General features: G+C 39.3%; 1 protein-coding gene across 1 annotated transcript in view; it reads right to left on the bottom strand.

The window, feature by feature from the left end:
- wscd2 (WSC domain containing 2) overlaps positions 1–6,000 on the bottom strand; it is a 49,544-nt gene that overhangs the window by 42,768 nt on the left and 776 nt on the right. The window lies entirely within an intron of this gene.

Genomic DNA, 6,000 nt, shown 5'->3' with positions numbered 1-6,000 from the left:
GTACATAAGGTTGAGAAATAACAAAAAAAAAAAATGGGAAAATTAAAACCCATTTTGTCCCTATTCTCAAGAATCACTGGGTTACAAGTGAAGTTTCTGGTAAAAGCTGCAGTAGGTGCCTGAAGAAAACAGTTTTCCTCTAACATTACGTTGCGTTGTTTCTCTGCCATTAGCAAAGCTGCAGCAAACCCACAATCACGAGTGTGACTGACAGTGTTGAGACCTTCCTCCTGGTTGTTTCTGACTGGAACTGGTATATTTTCGCAAATGGGAGCAGGACCCATTTACTCAATGAGCTTGATTTTTTCACATTTTCTCTGTCTCATATTATCCTGTCAGGACATAGAGACAGCTCTAACAAATATGTAAAGAAAAAAAAAAACTTTTTATAAAAGTTACCTAGTGCAACTTTAAGGTGAAAAGCATAACGCCCACAGCTACACAGACCTTTTTGTTTTCCAAAGAGGCAGAGCTATGCATCCAAATTTTTCCTGTTTAAAGGCTTTTCTGTGTGCAGATTGGAACTCTGTTGATGCAGCAGGTAAGGAAAACAGAGCCCATCAGTTTAACACCCACAAAGACCTTTTTGTGATGCAGGGATCAGGTTGAACAGAGAACAAGGAGGTCTGCTACTCCAGGTGAGCAATTACAGAGGCGATGTGTTAATCCTGCTGACTGGCACTGTCTCAAGGTCGACTACAGACCCCAGAAAATGAGTCTTTTGTATTCACTTGTCCAACCCCCCCTTCTGATTTCTCATTTCCCAAAGCTTTCATACACTCTCCAGAGAGATTTAAGCACGACATTTAGAGAGCAGAGAGTCACTTTGAAGCTTTAGAGGGTAAATAGTTCAGGTCAGATGAAGGAGAGTCAGCTCTGACCTGATTGGTTCACAGACAAACAGTAAATGTCCTGAAACTCCTTCTATAGGAGAGATATTGTTTTTGTGAAAATATATTGTAACATTTATCACTTTAGTATCAAAATTAATGCTTTTAAATCAGACAGAAAAATCTACTCAACACATAGTATACAGCAGCTGTGTCCAAGATGCGGCCCATGGGCCATCTGTGGCACTCTGAATAATTTTGTGTGGCCAACAAACACAAGCCAAAAATGACACAAATTTACCCACAGGAGGGTAATGTTGATGGAAAGAGATCTATATTATTTCTTTCATATAGAAATGAGCTCAATTTCAGAAATTGTGTGGCTTTCTTAATGCTTTAAGAATACTTCTATAAAATTCTGAATAATTTGTTTGTTTTAATGAGACATATGTTCAGCTTATTGTTCAGTAGGTACAATTACAAAAAATCTGAAGTTCTACAACTAATCCTAGAGGAGGCAATTATATGACTGGGTGCTCTAATCCTATGGTTGAGGAGTCAATCCTATAGTTGTGTAAAATAAGCTTACATTGGTGCAGCTTATTTTAAACAGGAAACAGCAATTATTTAACCAGGAAATGGAGGTAGGACAAGGTGCTTCGCCAATGATGCACTAAAAACAGAATAATTAAAGTAGCCATCGGTAAATCTGTGTAGACTGGAGATGTCCGGTTTGGTTTTGGTCCCTCTCAGATGACCTTTGAGAGCAGCTAATCTAGATTTTTACAAAGCAAAGGCATCAGAGTTACCTACTGCTGGTAACATATTAAAGACTCGAATCCTTTCAAATAAACATTAGTTTAAATAATTACGATGTATCCCTTTAACTCTAGCAAAAGGTTTCTGTGACTGCCAAAAAGAAACACAAAATGGAAACTAATGGTTTATAAGTCAAAGATATTCTCAGTAGGATATCTGTCTCAGTCAGAGAAAAGCCAGAACGCAGGTTTTACTGTATTAAGCCTTCAAATTAAATCCTATAACAAAAAATAAATGAATGCCTTCTTAATGAAAATAAGATAAAAACTATACAAGTCAACATTTTTTAATCACTGCAGGTATTTCCTATTTTTACCAAAGTAACAACAAACTACTAAAATTATTTCTATCAGCAAGCCCCAGATTAAAGTGAGGGATTAGGTTTCGGGGTTTCCAGTTCTTATCTGGTTTGTGTCCTCTGGTATTTCCTTGCCACCTGTTTAGGCAGGCATTATCCGAAAAGGTCTTACGGAAAAAGTCTGGTGTTGGGGAATAATCCTATTATAAGATGAAAATCTGTTTGGGAGGTGCATGAATGCAGCAAAAAGGGTGACAAACTACTCAAATCTGTGCAACAGTTTAATGCTTTTCTGTCTTATGTATCTATTTATAATGGAAAAAGTAAAACACATTAATTTAGGGATAGCGTTTCTACAGCCAGACTCTGGAGACAAGTCCTCATTCCACTTACTTAATTACCCTAATTTTTGTTTGCTCATGTGGAAGATGGAGTTTCCCAGTCTTTTCTGTGGATTAGCCAAAGACAAAGTGGTAATCCTAGCCTTCAAACAGACATGCTGTTCAGGGGAAGACAAAGGGTGCATAAGCTGAAATAGCAAAACACAAACTGCATGCAAAGCTGGAAAACTGCATTTATTCCATGGATGTGGTTTTGTTGATTGGACCAATAAAAACATTCTCTAGCAATCGCAGAGTTTTTCACAGTGACATTCACATTGATAGAGACTATACTGGTTGCTGCAGATTCCTGCCTGTCTGTAGTATCTAGAGTGGAAATATGCTAATGTTAGCCCAGCACTTCAATAAACTGCTCAGTAAAAACATGTCAATATAAACGACCAAGATGTGTGAAAAATAGCACAGTTTTCCAAACTCAAATTAACATTTTTCTTCCTCATCCGGACCTGGAAGGCAAACGGCAACAAACAAGACCGGTGTTCTGTAAAGAGCCAGAAACTTTCAAGATGACTTTGGCAAAGGCATCAGGGTTTTTAATGCTAAGCTATTTCAGTAAGAGCTCTAATAAGGATCTTGACATTCTTTCTTCGCAGTGGTATATCAAGAATCAGTCCACCCATCCAACCCACACACAGTTTCTGCTGCATGGCCATCATTTTAACTGTAATGACCAGCAAAAGTTATGCACACTGTAATTTCTGTCAGTTTCCCCCCAGTGATCGTCAAAAGATCGGCGGGCCACGGGACATGATTCACCGCACGTCCCTGAGAGGACGGCCGAGAGGGATGCAGAACTAAGCGGCGGAGGATTTCAAAGCCTTCCCGCTCTGCACTACGCCAATACACAACGGGCTCCATATCAGAGCCACTCTCAGGTTCTCCTCTGCAGCAAAAGCTAATCTAAAAAAATACAACATTACAAGGTGCAAAAAAATGCTTTTTCCCTCGAAGAATCTACTCTTTGTAGAGTATTTAAGATTCCTTTTTAATGCCAGAGGGGTTCTGGGGTTAAAAAAGCAGCTACCTTGACTCTGATTATTCTCTGCATCAACAACAGCAGTGGGAACAGCAGCATGCACTGAAACGAGTGAACAAACATGAGTTTCAGCTGTTGGCTTCTTCCCCCGATGTCTGTTCTTTGCTGCCTCAGGGAAGAGAAAGCTTTCAGGACATTACAGCAGCTGTTAGTAATAAGAAAATCCATGTGATGTATTTTTTATGACAGAGCCTTCACACGTTTCTCTTGAATAGCTGAAACCATATTCATACTAAAACATGACATAAATGCTCATTAGGTCTTTAAGGGATTAAGAATGGGTTTAGCAAAGTTCATGGGATTGATCAGTTCAGCTCGTTCTGGATTTGGGATCTGTGAACCTGCTGTGGCCGCGTTCCCTCTGCCACAACAAGAGGTCTGTCAGGCTCCGTGCTTTTTATTTACTGTCACGACAAGTGCTGAAATAGCAGCAGCGTGAGCAATTAGTGTCAGTCATGAATTGATTTAACCACACTGTGATCAATCTAACGAACCACAAGGCTCCTCTTCTTCCTCCTCTTCAGCGCTTTCCAGTGAGAGGTGGCTCAATTCGGTGATGTATAATACAACAAGGTCACCGCAAACGAGGTTGGGACAGTGGAGATGCTCTCTTGGAATGATTACAATTGAATCGTCGTAGAATGATTTTGTTCTTTGTAAAGTTTTTTTCTGACAAATACTCAAATGCATGTTGCATTCTGCTGAGGTTGGCTCCACAACAAATGAAAGACTCGCTGTGTGAAACAGCATGCAGTGAGTCCTGAGGTGAAAATCTGAAAATAAACACGCATAAAGTCTCAGTTCTGCAAACAATCCCCACGACGCTGATTTCGTTCCAAAAAAATAAAAATAAACAGAAGGTGACAGCTGTCTATTCTACTTTTGTGTAGCTATATCAGCACCCTCCTGTGAGTGTCTTACTTCAGGTCATTTTAAAATAAGAGAGGCAGATATGGCATGTCCTGTTTGTACAGTTTGCACTTGTCAGTGCAACAAAAATATTATTGTCAACATACAGGAACATCTTTTTTTTTTTTAAAACATAATACTGTGTAAAAGTGTAATTTTTCTTGCCAGTCACCTCACAGAGTAAAACTCATTTTATATATAGACTCACCAAACTTGGATAAATCTGAGTTTTATGTGATATTATAATTTTTTGAGACAGTGAAGTTTGGGCTTTCTTTACCTACAAGCCATAATCATTAAATTTGCAACAACAACAACAAAAGAAAATCTGAAAAATTTCAAACTGTATGAAATGACTGTATCACTTTGTGACATGACTGCCAAGAAATATTGCACTTTTATGCAGTATTCTAGTTTTCTGGGATGAGCCTGTTTGTGTGTAAATTAATTAATGATGTAGAAGTGGTGCATTTGTTAGAGCTGCTGCCTTGCAGCAAGAAGAATCGGGTGCAAATCCCAGCTTTTTTTTTTTTGTGCATGTAATTTGTACATTTTCTCCTTGTTTTTTGGGGTTCACCCCGGGGAAAACAAGATTCTTCTCACAGTCCAAAGACACTTATGTTCCACTTCCACATCACCTTTAAAAATAAGCGTGAGAGGCCACAGTGGTCTGTCCTGCGTGTCTGCTGGCAACAAGTTCCAGTATATCCAACTGTTGCCGACTGGACAAAAATATACACACACACTTTCTACATTTTCTTTCTTTCTGGTTTTTTTTTTTATTTTTGGCATTTAATTTTGTAAAATATAACATACAATTTCAGGGGTCAGCAAGGCATGTTGCATTTTATCATGCAGTTGCAACAATTACTGTTACAAACAGCTGACAAAAAATAAAAATAAAATTTTCAAATACGGTTTTGGAGTCATGGAGCCACTGACGTAGCCCTTTCCCAACAATCTACTCATGTGGCCCATTGGGAAAATTTAGTGGCCAATTCTGTCCACCCCACAATCAATCATGAACTAGACTTGGAGGAATTTACACTTCTACTTTTGGGGCAGAGGCTCAGCCAGGACCTGGATGTAGCAGTTGCACCTTTTTTTCTTTTTTTTTTTTTTCTTTTTGTTTGTTTAATTAGCTACATCTGTACTCTTCAGTTGAAAATAACTGGAGTTGCAAGTGTTTGCAGCTGTTAGCTTTTTGGGTCAGCAGCTGAAAGGTTCTGAAGCCTCACACTACAAAACAGGCTCAGCGCAGGTTGAACTCAGTCAGTGTGAATTGCAGCTGTGGTTAAAAATTAGCAGGAGGTCTCTAATGAAATTCCAGCATCTTCACACTTGGGGGCCCCGGGTGACAAAGGGGTCCAGTCTGTGGGCCACCAAGCATGCATTTGGTTTGACTTAGGCCTCTTCACAGGCCAGCAAACAAGTCAAACAAGATAAAGCAAAGACGTAGAAATAGCTGTCACAAACTAACAGAAATCTCTTTTATTGATATCAGTCGGCTAATGCCGCTCGGTGTAACTACTTGCAAACATGATCTGGAATCTAATTACTCGGAACAAAACAAGCAGTTGATTTCTTTCCCATTACACCAGGGCAGCATTAGTGCTGCAAACTAATATGTGGGTTTTGACGTTTTCCGCCACTTGTTTATTCCAGAAGTGTTCTTGTTCAATCAGGAACCAGCAGGACTCCTGCAGC

The sequence above is a fragment of the Poecilia formosa genome, unplaced genomic scaffold (assembly GCF_000485575.1).
Source record: "Poecilia formosa unplaced genomic scaffold, Poecilia_formosa-5.1.2 Scaffold103, whole genome shotgun sequence".
NCBI classification, from domain to species: Eukaryota; Metazoa; Chordata; class Actinopteri; order Cyprinodontiformes; family Poeciliidae; genus Poecilia; species Poecilia formosa.
The sequence above is the reverse complement of the archived record's forward strand: the minus strand, read 5'-3'. Positions and strand labels throughout refer to the sequence as shown.